The sequence below is a fragment of the Lithobates pipiens genome, unplaced genomic scaffold (assembly GCF_037356315.1).
Source record: "Lithobates pipiens isolate NorthernLeopardFrog02 unplaced genomic scaffold, aLitPip1_a1.2 Scaffold_16, whole genome shotgun sequence".
In the NCBI taxonomy this organism is placed as follows: Eukaryota; Metazoa; Chordata; class Amphibia; order Anura; family Ranidae; genus Lithobates; species Lithobates pipiens.
The window spans coordinates 270,006,253-270,022,124 of NW_027507748.1; positions in this window are offsets into that span (position 1 = coordinate 270,006,253).

Genomic DNA, 15,872 nt, shown 5'->3' on the forward strand with positions numbered 1-15,872 from the left:
GAGATAAAACATCCAGGGCTCGTTTGCACCATATTTGCATAAAAACTGTTGGGAAAACTTCACAGATTTCACTTCCAGAGACACCAGTTTACATCAGTTTTCATGCTCATTTCAGTGAATTTATATGCACATTGACATCAGTTTTCACGCGTGTCTTTTTCTTTGTTCCCTGTTTATGCCACAGTATTAAAGAGGAAGTAAACTTCCTCTTTTTTCCCCTGCAAATTAAAAGCATAATGGGCTAGTATACATTGCATACTAGCCTATTATGTTGCACTTAACTGCAAATTAAACCCGTAATGTCCCAGAGATCCCTGCTGATGGCTGTGTCCATCTTCACCCCCCTTCCTTCCGGGAGCCATGGACTCTGGCTCTGTGATTGGCCAGAGTCACGTGACGTCACTCCCGTGCATATGCGCAGGAGCCGACGGTCACAACACGGGCCCTATAGAAACGGCACAACTGCAATACCTAAGGATGTTGTTGGCAAACAGGGCACATTTGTGCTCCTGTTGTCCGCAAGTGATAACTGTGATGTCAGAATGACAGCTTATAGTGGTGGCAAGGGGTTCTCATGCCAATGCAAAAGGTCAGGGAGAAAGTGGACAGCCTTGTCTGGTTCCATGTCTGATAAGGAAAGGAGACGACTTGTACCCTCATATGGAAACCTGACCTGAAAGAGTGCAATACAGGGTTTTCAATAAAGTGAAAAATTCGTAGCCAAACCTGACGGCATCCAGCTTATTCCCAGGTAAAACTAAGGTCTAATGATAAGAGCAAGATTTCCCTAGGTGAAATCCCAATCAGATGTCCCTGCAGAAATCAGTGCTAAAGACTGGCAAATCTAGTCCAAAGTTTGGGCCCACAGATGAACCCCAATTGGTCCTTATAAATATAGGTTTCCAGAAAAGTATTAAGGTGCAAAGCAAATACCTTGGTAAGAATCTTCATTTAATTAAAGAGATGTGGTGATAATTAAGAACATCTGTAGTGGGCGCATGCGCGGCGCGGAACGAGTCAGCAGCTAAGACTCGGAGCTCCCGGGACAACAGAGAATAATTAACACTCCCCAGGACGATTCGGACCGTCTACCGGTCCGTGAATAACATCATTCTCCTGCGGGACCACTCGTGCATGCCGACGTCCAAGAAAGGCAAGCGGAAAACCGCTCAACGCTCTCTGACTGCCTATCTTCTGCGGGCCACGGACCGACAAGAAATGTCCCAAGATGGCGCCCAGGCCTTCATGGCCGAGGAAGCCTCGCGGCCGGCGGGCTCACCCAAAGGTACGGGGGACGCTCACTTAACCAAGGCGGACCTAGAGGACAGTCTGGCTAACATGTATGACAGGCTAGCGAGGAAGTTCCAAGCGGAACTGCACAAGTCCACAAGCGTGTTATCACAGGAGATGGCGGCCCTGGGAAGTAGGACGGATCTCCTTGAGGTGAAACATGACGAGTTCCACCTGGCCTATTCGGATCTCCGAAAGGACCATGAGTTGCTAGGGGATACGGTCGTTCAACTTCAAAACCACCTGGAGGACTTGGACAACCGCAACAGGAGGAATAACGTTCGGGTGCGAGGGATCCCTGAATCGGTGACTGACCTCCCCGCTACGATCGTTCGTCTGTTTCAACTCCTGCTTCCGAATCAACCCAAGGAAGCCTTTACATGTGATCGCCTACACCGGGCACTGAGGCCTAAACCTCCCCCTGAAAAGCCACCCAGGGATATCGTATTATGCCTTAAAGACTTTCTCATAAAAGAGGAAATCCTTCGTGCCTCACGTAACACACCGCGCATTCAACTGGATGGGGCCTCCGTCCAGATCTACCCTGATATTGCACCAGCTACGCTGAAGAAGCGAAGAAGGATGAAGGACATTACCTCTACCCTGCAGACGGCTCAGATACGTTACCGTTGGGGCTTCCCGTTTAAGTTGATCGTACCTCACAATGGTTCCACTCACATCGCCACTACGGTCACGGAAGGCAAAGAAATTTTAGTGAAGCTGGGACTCTTGGAGCGACAACAAACACCCCAACACCCGGCAACACCACGTCCATCCCCCATTTGGGCTACGCCATCACCTCAGAGGGACAGACGTTCTCGCAGACTACAGCCATTACCTGATGTTTGATATCTCGGACTCCTGTCCAAAATTCACTAAGACGGCTATCCTTGGACTGATTTCAGGTTACTTCAAACCTACCTGAGTCCCCATTCCCATATACCCCGCGTGGACTCGGCTCATTTTCCATTTGGCTTCTCCATGTCCCCGGAGGCTGAGAGGAGCGACTTTGTTGTTGCGGTTTTTTTCCTGAGTCTCCTCTCCTCTGACATTTGGAGCAGCGCTCCCCCCCCTTCCATACTTGCACACCATTCCCCACACGTTCCCGGTCCCTGGACTCTGGGCACTGTATCAGTGGACTGTACCCACCACCAATTTGTTTTTCTTTTTTTTAACTGTCCACATCTGTTGTGGGGCATGTGTGGAGCAAGTGGTAGTTGGGTCGCAAGGCCCGTTATTTACAATTTGTTCCTGGTCTGGCTGGATTTTCCACCCAGACTCCATAGAGTGTTAAGTTTTCTTTTTGCTTTTTTGTTTATTTGTTCTGCTGACTTCACGACTGGCTTTTATCTATGGGAGAGTAAACTTGGGGTTGATGGATTTCCTATTAGCGATGGATCTCCTGACGGCCTTATACACACTCATTTAGGCCTGGTATTGGTTGCTGGGGGCTCCTCTGGTGCTGGACTCTGGTATAGGGAATCTAGCTCACTTTATAGATCATGTGTGCGAAAGCGACTAAAAATTGAAATACATGGGTCTCCGCATTATTTCACATAATGTGAGGGGCTTTAACTCCCCTCACAAACGGAGGAAGGCCTTCCGCTATTATAAGCACATTGGTGCAGATATCATCCTACTGCAGGAGACGCATTTTTCCTCGGGGGCCTGCCCTACATTTTTTGATAAATCATACAAACTGCACTACGCTACTACTTTTGAGTCCAGGGCCAGATGAGTGGCAATCTTTGATTGTAATGATGTTCAGTTTGAACCTTCTCATGTGTTTAAAGACCAGGATAGCAGATTTCTTATTGTTCAGGGTATGTTACGGGGCAAGGCGGTTACGATAGCTAATTTATATGCCCCGAATACGGCGCAGGGCGCCTTCTATCATTTATTCCTACGTACTCTTGATAGATACATCTCTCCCCACCTAATAGTGGGGGGAGATTTTAATTTGGTAGCTAATCCTGCGGAGGATAGGAGCAAAACCTCACATAGCGCCAAGGCGTTTCCTAAATTCCTCACTAAATCATTTGACAGATTACAACTCATTGACACCTGGAGGGCCCTGAACATTGGCGTTAAGGAATATACACACTACTCTCACCCTCATGATAGTTACGCTAGATTAGTTACTTGGATCAGTTTCTGCCAGGTTTGGGTTCATGGGAGAATTTGTGAATGGTTTCAAGCAGGGGCGTAACTAGAAATCACAGGGCCCCATAGCAAAATGTTGTATGGGCCCCCCCTCCACCAAAAAAAATTAACTAATGCCATTGAACAACAGATTACCACACCCATGTGGCACAGTACCCAGGCAACAGCTTATATTAATTTCAAACAACAAAGTATGCAGTATACTGTATGCAGCCCCTGAAGGACACACATTGCTGACCTCCATCAGTACAGTGCAGACCCCCCAGCAGTACAGACACCCCTCAGTACAGACATCCGCCTTCCTCAGTGCAGACCCCCCAGCAGTACAGACACCCCCTACCTCAGTGCAGACCCCCAGCAGTACAGACCCCCCAGCAGTGCAGACACCCCCCTTAGTACAGATCCACCCCAGTGCAGACCCCCCACTTAGTACAGACCCCCCCCTCAGTGCAGGACCACCCCAGCAGTACAAATACCTCCCAGTGCAGACACCCCCCCAGTCCAGACCACCCCCTCAGTACAGACCGACCTCAGTGCAGGACCCCCCTCAGTAGTGCAGACTCCCCCTCAGTGAAGACCCCCCCCCTCAGTAGTGCAGACACCCCTCCATTACAGACCCCCACTCAGTGCAGGACCCCCCAGCAGTACAGACACCCCCTTATTACAGACACCCCCAGCATTGCAGACACCCCCCAGCATTGCAGACACCCCCCAGCATTGCAGACACCTCCCCCCTGAGTAGTGCAGACGCCCCCCCCTCAGTGCAGATACCCCTCAGTAGTGCAGACACCTCCCATTACAGACCCCCCTCTGTGCAGGACCCCCCAGCAGTGCAGACACCCCCCCAGCGGTGCAGACACCCCCCAGCAGTGCAGGGACACCCCCCAGCAGTGCAGGCTCCCCCCTCAGTAGTGCAGACTCCCCCCTCAGTAGTGCAGACCCCCCCTCAGTAGTGCAGACCCCCTTAGTAGTGCAGACCCTCCCTTAGTAGTGCAGACCCCCCCTTAGTAGTGCAGACCCCCCCCTTAGTAGTGCAGACCCCCCCCTTAGTAGTGCAGACCCCCCTTAGTAGTGCAGACCCCCCTCAGTAGTGTAGACCCCCCTAGTAGTGCAGACCCCCTCAGTAGTGCAGACCCCCTCAGTAGTGCAGACCCTCCCTTAGTAGTGCAGACCCCCCTTAGTAGTGCAGACCCCCCTAGTAGTGCAGACCCCCCTAGTAGTGCAGACCCCCTCAGTAGTGTAGACCCCCCTCAGTAGTGCAGGCCCCCCTAGTAGTGCAGACCACCCCTTAGTAGTGCAGACCACCCCTTAGTAGTGCAGACTTCCCCCTCAGTAGTGCAGGTTCCCCCCACAGTAGTGCAGACCCCCCCACAGTAATGTAGACTCCCCCTCAGTGCAGACCCCCCTAGTAGTGCAGACCCCCTCAGTGCAGGACCCCCCCTCAGTAGTGTAGACCCCCCTCAGTGCAGCAGACCCCCCCCCCAGTAGTGCAGACCCCCCCCTCAGTGCAGCAGTCCACCCCTCAGTAGTGCAGACCCCCCTCAGTGCAGCAGACCCCCTCTCAATAGTGCAGACCCCCCCAATAGTGTAGACCCCCCTCAGTGCAGCAGACCCCCACTCAATGCAGACCCCCTCAGTAGTGCAGACCCCCCCTACATACCTCAGAACAGCTCTGATACACAGTGCCGTGCGTGTTCCTCGAGCGTAGGCTCCTCCTCCTCTGTGGATGTAAACAGAGAGGAGGGGGAGGCGGTTGTGGTCCGTGCTGCTGTGTCCCTGTCCCAGCACTACAGAGAGCAGTGTTAGTGATGCGGGCGGCTGCCGCTACCCCAGCGTGTCACCCCTCTGGCGGGTGTCACCCGGAGCGGCCAGCACCCGCCTACTAACACCACTCACCAGGCCCCAACTCGGCTGCGGGCCCCATAGCGCCCGCGTGGGTCGCTATGGCGGTAGTTCCGCCACTGGTTTCAAGGCATTGTATCATAGGCCCCAGACTAGGATCAAACTCCCCGGTAGCTCTTCAGAATTTTTCCCCTTAGGCAGGGGCACCCGACAGGGTTGCCCCCTTTCCCCATTAATATTTGCCCTGGCTTTGGAGCCCCTAGCCAGGGCTATTATTACAGACCCTAACATAGGGGGGTACTTGAAAGAGGAAGGGGAGTACAAGATTAGCCTATATGCGGACGATGTCCTTTTGTTCTTACCCAACCCTCTGATAGCACTCCCCAATCTTCTCGAACTGTTGCGCTCCTTCCAGAAGCTTTCGGGTTTGGGGGTCAATCTAGCTAAGTGTACTGCCCTTCCTATCAACTTTACCCCTCGCAGACATATCTAACATTCATACCTTTTTTGGACTCTCCCTCTCTAAACCCACCTTACAATATCTGGGGGTTCACCTGGCTCCGTCCCTGCCAGAAATCTATAGTGCCAATTACCCACCAGCCTTTACTATAGTTCGGAGGTGGCTGAGGCTATGGTCGACCTACCGCATCCCATTAATGGGGAGGGTGGTGGCTATTAAAATGTCGATTTTGCCGAAACTATTATTTTTTTTAGGGCTCTCCCTATTTATGTATCTCGCCAGTCCCTTACCGCGTTACAACGTGATATTAACGCCTTTCTTTGGCAGGGTAAGAGGCCCAGACTTGGGAGATCCCTACTACATCGACCCCTGCTGCAGGGTGGCCTGGGCCTTCCAGACGTATGGCTATATTACTTAGCAGCCAGGCTGGCCCAAACGGCTCAGTGGCATGCCCCTACGGCTGGAATACCATGGTTGCAATTTGAGACTCAATCGCTGCGCCCATATTTTCTCCCAGGCATCCTGTGGCAGGAGAGTCTGAGGCCGAGGGACCTAGCCCCCCTTAACAATATTGTCAGTAGCTCCCTTTATCTCTGGTCACTGTACCGCATAAAATTTAAGCTGCGACCCGATAGACCCAATTTGGCATCGTTTCTGGGCGATAGGAGATTCCCCCTTGCGTTTGAGTCTCCTGTCGCCTTTAGATGGTGGATTCAAAAATCTTTGGTCACCCTGCGGGCTTTGTGTGTTCGAAGGGGTGTCTTCACCTCCTTCTCCCAACTCCAGACACAGCATGAGGTACCTAGAGGGGAATTTTATAAGTTTCTTCAGATTCGCCACTTTTTTCAATCACACTATAGCTTCATTCACGCCACCTCTAATACTCAATTTGAATCCTTATGCTATCGACACTACAGAGACAGGGGTATTATCTCTGCAGTATATAAACACCTTTTCGAATCCCAACTACCTGTGAAATCTAGGGCTATGTGTTTGTGGGAAACTGATCTGGCCACAGAGTTTTCATCTGAAGAGTGGCGGGAGATGCTCCTGAATATGCATGGATGCTCTAGGTCAATGGCTATAAAGGATACTGTGGTGAAGCTTCATACTCGGTGGTACCTTACCCCGGATAAGATCCACAGATTCTACCCCACGGTTTCCGACCTTTGCTTTCGGGGTTGCCCGGAGTCGGGCTCTTTACTCCATACCTTTTTGGAGCTGTCCTCAGCTCCGGGGTATTTGGGATCAGGCTTGCACCACAGTGTCCTCTATTGTAGGATCTATTGTCAACTTAACACCTGAACATTGTTTATTGTTTGCCCCTATAACAGGGGTTCCTCGTTCCACCCAGAGGTTGATCAATACGTTGTTCTGCGCTATCCACTGGACGATTGCGCTTCATTGGCGCTCGCAGATAACTTCCTGGTCACAGGTCCTCGGTAGGATGGATGCTATCCGTCTCATGGAATGGATACATCATACAATTATGGACACCATGCATATTCATACTGCTAAATGGGCCAATTGGCCGCTATATCCCAGTATCACGGGAGGGTCCTCTCTCCAACACCCCCCGCAGGAGGTGAGTTAAAGTCCGGACGGACCTGATGAATCCCAAGATTGCCACACTGGATAGTTTTGTCCTCCCATTCCCATTGAACCAGGCCACAGCTGGCCCCTATTTAGGGACGGAGCTGTGGCGTATTTGCTGTTTGAATAAGAAGTCAGTGGTAATAGCAATTGCAATGTTCCTTTATTCTGTTTAGTTTTTGTTTTTTATTTTACTTGCCTTTTATTAATATCTTACATGGACTTGATAAGCATCACCTGGTGCACATGGACTAGGCTATTCGTGTACTATCTGTTGAATGTTCTGCATTGTGCCTTGTACGCTGCTGTTCCAGCTATACTTGCCTGAAGTGTATTTCTTTTGTACTATTCCTTGATGCAGTCATGTACCTGCTTCTGTTGCTCTGTTTATTTTTTTTACACCCAATAAAAACGTTTGTAATAATAAGAACATCTGTAGTGTCTCTATTTGGTTTAGGAATGACACTGATATACTGTATTTATTGGCGTAGAACACTCACTTTTTCACCATGTAAATCAGGTGCAAATAGCGTGTGCGTGTTATACGCCAATACTTAAATTTTAGCTGCCTTGGAGGGGACAGGGAAGGGACGAGACGTCAGATTACATACAGTGAGAATCTCCTGTTTACTTGGCGGCCTCTGTAATAGGAAGTCCCATCTCCTGGGCCGCCATTGGACCACTGTTCTGTCTATAATAGGAGATTCTCACTGTATGTAATCTGTTGTCCCACCCCCCTCCCTGTCCAATCTAGGCTGCAGATGGGCATTGATCAGGCTGCACTGATGGCAATCTTTTTCTCGGAAGATATATCATTGTACCTGGAAGGCCTACATCTCCATGTGTGAGGAGAAATGATGGCGTCTGAGCTCCTTTTCTATATCCAGGATCCTGCTGTTTCTACAGCAAGGAGTAGACCAGAAATTGGCTTTAAGCACCATTAAGGAACAAATTTCAGCTTTGGCTGTCTTTTTTCAGTGACCCCTGGCATCTCACTCTCTAGTGAGCACTTTTGTTCAAGGGGTCCGACATGTGGTTCCTCCGGTGCGCCCATCGTTACCTCTGTGGGATCTGAATATGGTGTTGTCGGCGCTTCATTTGAAAATATCAGAGACATTCCCCTGTTCACTCTTTCCCAGAAAGTGGTCTTTCTATTGGCCATCACATCAGCCAGGAGGGTTTCAGAACTGGCAGCCTTGTCTTGCAAGTCTCCCTATCTGGTTATCCACAGGAATAAGGTGGTGTTGCGTCCGCAACCTTCTTTTCTGCCGAAGGTGGTTTCAGCGTTCCACATCAATGAAGACATTGTGTTACCATCTCTGTGTCCTCTGTGACACATCCTAAAGAGGTGTCCCTCCATTCCCTTGAAGTGGTTCAGGCTCTCTCTGAGGGTGTATTTGTCTGCCACGGCTCCATTTCGGAAGTCAGACTCCCCGTTTGTTTCGGTGGCTGGTCCGAAAAAAGGCATGGCGGTCTCGTCGGCCACCATTTCCAGGTGGATCAGACAGATTGTAGTACAGGCCTACGCCTTGAAGGGGCAGGGGCCTCCCTTTCCGGTCATGGCCCACTCCACAAGAGCAATCAGAAAGTCTTGAGCCTTCCGACATCAAGCGTCTGTCGCTCAAGTGTGTAAAGCGGCGACTTGGTCATCTGGTCACACCTTTACAAAATTCTACAAAGTAGATGTCAGTGCATCGACTGTTGCCTGTTTTGGCCCGCAAAGTTTTGCAGGCGGCTGTGTAGTTGCGATTGCACATACAATTTTTTTCTTTTTTCAGTTTTTTTGGGTAAAAACGAAGTACCTTTAAAGTGGAAGTAAACCCTTCTATCGTTTTCAGTCAAGGAAGTTGCCATCTTGGCCTCTAATGATTCTTCAACTGCCATAATGTCGTACATGTGATCATTTATGAAACCAGACATTGGATGGTTTGAAAGTTTGGTTGAGAGCACAACCAATGTGAAAGTTAGCATTTCCGGCATGCCGGGAATGTAAGTGTTTTTTTGAAACTGGTTTTACTCCCGCTTTAATGCAACACTATCCAAATTAAATTTTTATAATTTTGAGAAAAAGAGCTTTCTTTTGATGGCATTTATTCACCACTGGGTTTTTATTTTTGCTAAACAAATTTTTCATTTTCACTGATGAGGCTGCACTAATGGGCAGTGATGGTCACTTATGAGGTGGCACTTTTGGGCACTAATTTGTGGAACTGATGGGGCTGCACTGATGATCAGTGCCTGATTATCGTTGTAAATACTGTACACAGTGTGCCCCGTAAGATTTGCAGGTTATTGTCTCTCCTTTCCTCACACAGATACTGGAGGAAGGAAAGGACTGCTGATAACCGGCAAGTCTATTTACATGTGACCAGCTGTGATTGGACACAGCTGATCACATGGAAAATGGCCACTGTGATTGCTCCTTTACCAGAATCTGTGATCAGCTGTTTGCAAAGGACACAGTGGGTACAGAGCATGCCTGATGCCATTTATAGACATCCACCCAGAACTGGAGAGCCGTGCTGTAGCCATCTTTTGGCTATAGCATGGTCGGGAACCTGTTGATAAATAATTTATTTATTTTCTGACAAATTTCTTCCAATAGGAATAAGGAAAATTCACATGAAATACAATGGATGCAAAATGATTAATCATTTTCTGCCTTGGCTGAATGACTTGCAAGTTGTACTGCTTTGATCAAATTGCACGTCGATTGGATAATAAAATCAAGGTATGTGTAGCCCTCATTAGTGAATCAACCTTTAGGTATTTTATCTGTCATTAAATGTACCAGGTCCCAGGTCAGAAACCCATTGAGAAGGTTACTGCTAGTGTGGGAGTGCCATTCAGACTAAGGACTCTGATGTGAAGGTGTGTGGGAAGAGGAACTGAGGACTCCTTAGAATGGTGGGCGGTAGACTTTAATGGGAAAGGTTGGGGGGAATAAGGACCCTAATGTGAAAGGGAGGGGGAACTGAGGAACTTAAGTCTCCGATGTGAAGTGGGGCATGGAAAATGAGGACTCTGATATGAAACGGGGAGGAAGGATGAGAACTCTGATGTAAAGGTGGGAGGGAACAGAGGAATCTGATGCAAAAGTTGACGTAGGGGTACTGAGAAAGAGGAGCGAGGAAATGGACTGCCGATGTGAAAGGGGGGAAGGTAATAAAGCCTCTAATTAAAAGGGAGGGGATGGGGCTGAGGACTATGGCGCAAAGGTTAGGAACTGAGGACTCTGATGTGAAAGGTGGGGGGACTGTCAGAAACCATGAAATAAGACAGACACAAAAGTACAGCTAAATCACACTTGTTTAATAATAAAAGTAAATAGAACAAACGTAGTCAAAACATAGCCAGAGTTCAGGAACTGGAACGAATAGTCAGACAAGCCAAACGTCAGAGAGCCAGAGATGAGCGTAGTAAAACAGCAAGCAGGATCTAGAGCCAGAAGGAATGTCAACCAAGCAAGTCTTTTAACAGGAAAGCAGGAGATAGTCTTTGTGATGTTGACTAAGGCGAAGGCAGAGATCCTCTGGGCTTGACGGCTTAAGTAGGCGGGACTGACGAGCAGGATATCATCAGCAGCAGAGTACCTATGGAGAGATGGGAGCTGGCAATTAGCTGACAGTTAAGGGGCCAGCTCAAAGAAGGAAGGGCTGAGCCAAGCCCTGACAGGGACTGAGGACTCTAATGTGAAAAAGGGACAAGACTAAGGTCTCTGATTTGAAGGGGGGTGCTTTTACTATAACCGCTTCATATAATCTCAGTGTTCTAATGTGAAAAGCTGCAGTATCTGCATCCCTTTAGAAGTGTCCAGTCCTTAGAGCAGGGTTTCTCAACCAGGGTTCTGCCGCAATCTACCTGTCAGTCACAGGCAGCTGATGAGTAGATCACATCCCTTGCATACAGAGCAGTGCAGGCAACCAAAGGGTTTCTTCACTGTTCCCTGCCGTTCCCACTTCCCCTCCTGTCCATCCCAGGTGTTTGCATGTGACATCACCTGGGATGGACAGGACGGGAGTAGGGGCTGATGGGAAACATGCCACAAGAGGACTCATCACAGCCGCCTCCCTGCCATGCTCTGCATATGATGGATACCGGAACTGTAATGCATCATGCCGTGCCATGCTGTGTGCTCCGTGATGTGCCCTGCTTACATGTAATGTGCACATTCACTGCATTAAGGTAAAAAACACCCCAGTATATTTACAACCTGCCTGTCCTCAAACATTTATCTACTTATTGTCTTCACCTATGGGCCATCCATGAACAGCTCAGTTCCCTCAAACTTCCTAGTTGTAAAGAAAAATTGAGCAATTGGCTCCTGCAGCTGACTGTCCAGAGCTGAGATGAGGGAACAGAGGTATGGCACTGTGTGTTTTAATAGACACAAACAACCCTGTCTGGAAGTGTGCACACAGATGTCTTCTTTGTAGCTAGCTAGTCAAACGAGACTCCAACAAACAGGATGGGGGACAGCATTTCAAGGACTACTTGAACATAAATGTGGAATTTCAAGGAAGCAGACTATACATTATCTGTAAAGCCCAGTACACACGATCAGAAAATCTATGAAAAATACTGCTTTCAAAGCGATCATACGATAATCGGATCATTACTACAGAGCTTTCGAGAGCAGATCATGGCAGTTCATCCGATATTATTCTATCGGACATAGACAAAAATTTTTTCCGTGCGATGCCAGATCGCACGATTTTCATTTAATCCGTACAGCTGTCGTTTGAAAATGCAATACAAATGCATTACAACACATAACATCACTTCTGAATTTTTATTCTGTCGTACGAGAATTTTCGTGACATTAAGTAATTAGTCTGTCTTTTCTTAACTAAAATGTAAAAAAATAAATAAAGAAATTGGGTTTAGTATCATTTTAAATTACTGTTGCAGAAGATACTTCTAGGAAATGCAGAGAGCCAATCACACAAGCAGGAAATTACATTTCTTGGGGAATCCTGTGAACCAACTGAAGACCTTGTACACACGGTCGGAGATTCCGACAACCAAATCCGTCGGATTTTGTCCGAAACTGTTGCATACACACGGTCAGAGATTCCGACAACCAAATCTTGGTCAGACAAAGTTGTCGGAAAATACAATCCTTCAGAACGTGATGACGTAATTTCGTTACGATGGGACTACGTTCAGGCTAGTAGCCAATAGCTTTGATGTAGGAATTTGATCTGAGAATGTGTGGCGCTTTGTCCGATCGGAATTCTCTACACATGATCGGAGTATGTCCGATCGGAGCATTTTGTCGGAAAATATTTCCGGCAAGTTGGAAAATTTGGTCCAACGGATATTCCGACGGAAACATCCGGTGCAGACCACCCACAGTCGGAATATCCGACAAAACGCTCCGATCGGACACATTCCGTCGGACTCTCCGATCGTGTGTACAAGGGCTAATAGAGAAATTAAAAGAATAGTTTGTGTAACAATTAAATGTTCTATTAATGTTTTCCTTAGGGCCCCATCAGTGGCGTAACTAGAACCTTCAGGGCCCCTGGTGTAATTAATGGTCCTCCTGACCCTAGGTTGCAAGTGCGACCTTCGTGACCCTGGTAGTTCCTCCACTTGTGCCAGTAGTTTTTAATCTTTGTTTTATTTATTTTATCTTTTTTTTTTTTTTTTTTTTAAATACCATTTTTTAACAATGTTTTTTAGGAGCCTCGTTGGGGATCTTTGGTGTGATATCAGGGGTCTAAATGTTTCACCTTTGAGACAGAGAAAGGAGATTGAGGGCTGTGGCTGTTCATTCACAAACTGAAGCATAGTAAACAGTTTAGTATGTTTCAGTTATGAATGGACAGAGTCAGTGATTGGTACAGACCACTGACTCTCAATTTAGAAAAGGAAGGGTCGGTAAATTGCACATTTACTGGCTCCTTCTCTGCTCTCCATCCTAACAGATCCACCTCAGGAGCTGGCTGGAGAGGGGAGGGGAGAACACGGTAGAGTTGTAGGGGACGGTGTGGGGGTCAGGAGAGAGAGTACAGGGGCAGAAAGAAGCTGGATAGGAGGGGCAGCTGCATATAGAGGAATCGATTTCTCAATTTTTCTCCTGCAGCCCCTGAATGCCTGAAGGAGGGAGAGGAGGAGGAGCCAAAGCCTTTTTTTTATTTATTTAAGTTTTAGTGTAGGACTTGTTAACATTCCTGGCCAGTTCTTTCTGTGTTCGATCAGGGAGATTTCCCTTTACTTCCTGTCCCAGGGAAACAAGAACTGGTAAGAGGAGACCTCGCCAAAGCAAAGACCTCTCAGGCAGCTGTCACCAAAACATGTGTCCCCATTAGAAGATTTCCCTTTACTTCCTGTGACAACTCAGTCCTGGATTTGCCATGAATTTTGTTAACAATGGCCAACTGGATTGATAGTGAGGGTGAATTTCCCTCAGTGGGCACACAGAGAGCAACAGACAGAGGTCTTGAACAACACCAAACACAATCAATCCAAAACAAAACAAAAAATAAATCACTTAGGCTTTACATACATGTTAACTGTCTAACTAATATTTATCAAAGTGACATTCTTTGAATCTGTTCTAAAGTGGATTTCTAAAGAAAACACACAGATTACAATATAATTGCCACATTTCCTTTTTTTATGCTGTGGTGAAAGTAGTGTAAATGTATGCCTTTAGATTTGCATTACCATAAATGACATAGGGGGTTATTTTCGAAAGGGAAATCTACTTTACACTAAAAGTGCACTTGGAAGTGCAGTCGCTCTAAATCTAAGGGGTAGATCTGAAATGAGTGGAAGCTCTGCTGATTTTACCATCCAATCATGTGCAAGTTAAAATGCTGTTTTTTTATTTTCCTTGCATGTCCTCCTCGGATCTACAGCGACTTTACTTCCAAGTGCATTTTCAGTGCAAAGTGGATTTTCCTTTAGTAACTAACCCCCATAATCTACTACTGGAAGGCTTACACCTTTTAAAAGGGAGTCTCTGTAGCTTCCTGCATCCTGATAATTTGGAGCACAGCTCACATAGAATACAAGTGAAAATGACCAATCAAAAAAGATTTGCGTGGGAGTATACAGAACTAGAATTAATGTATTGCAATTAAACCCAAAACCAAATGATTTTTAGATGTGGTGTCTGTACTAGTTTTCTCCTTTTAGGTTTTCTTCCCTCTGTTTTCACCAGCCAGTAACACACCTTCTGTATTAGGCTGCCACCAATCTGGATGAAGAAGCAACAGAGACACCATTGGACAGCTACACTGCCTTTCTGGGGGAGGGGAATGTTAGATGGACTAGCAGATTTAAAGCTTTTGTTACCCCAACACTTCATATTCCTGATATGTGGCTGCTGTACCATGTACAGTGAGGGAAAAAAAGGATTTGATCCCCTATCAATCATCAAGATTACTGGCTCCCAGGTGTCTTCTATACAGGTTACGCGTTGAGATTAGGGGCACTCTCTTAAAGGGGGTGCTCCTAATCTCCGCTTGTTACCTGTATAAAAAGACACCTGTCCACAGAAGCAATCAGATTGCAATCTCTCCACCATGACCAAGACCAAAGAGGATGTCAGGGACAAGATTGTAGACCTACACAAGGCTGGAATGGGCTACAAGACCATCGCCAAGCAGCTTGGTAAGAAGGTGACAACAGTTGGTACGATTATTCGAAAATGGAAGAAACATAAAATAACTGCCCCCCCCCCCCCCCCCCGGTCTGGGGCTACATGCAAGATCTCACCTCATGGAGTTTCAATGATCATGAGAACGGTGAGGAATCAGCCCAGAACTACACAGGAGAATCTTGTCAATGCTTTCAAGGCAGCTGGGACCATAGTCACCAACAATTGGTACCACACTACGCCATGAAGGACTGAAATCCTGCAGCGCCTGAAAGGTCCCCCTGCTCAAGAAAGCACATGTACAGGCCTGTTTGAAGTTTGCTAATGAACATCTTAATAATTCAGAGGTGAACTGGGTGATAATGTTGTGGTCAGATGAGGCCAAAATCAAGCTCTTTGGCATTGATTCAACTCACCCTGTTTGGAGGAGGAGGATTGCTGCCTATGACCCCAAGAACACCTTCCTCATCGTCAATCATGGAGGTGGAAACATTAGGCTTTTGGGGTATTTTTCTGATAAAAGGGACAGGATAACTTCACTGCGTCAAAGGCACGATGGACGGAGTTCATGCATCGTCAACTCTTGGGTGAGAACCTCGTTACCTCAGCCAGGGCATTGAAAATGGGTCATGAATGGGTATTCCAGCATGACAATGACCCAAAACACAGCCAAGATAACAAAGGAGTGGATCAAGAAGAAGCACATTAAAGTGGTTGTATACTCGAATTTTTAACTTTTACCTACAGGAAAGCCTATAATAAGGCTTACCTGTAGGTAAAAAAATATCTCCTAAACCTGTACGGTTTAGGAGATATTCCCCTCGGTATGCGCCGCTGACTGCAGCGGCGCATGCGCACAAGGGGATTCTTGGCCTGAAAATCCAGCAGTGGCCGGCGGCCAGAATGAAATCT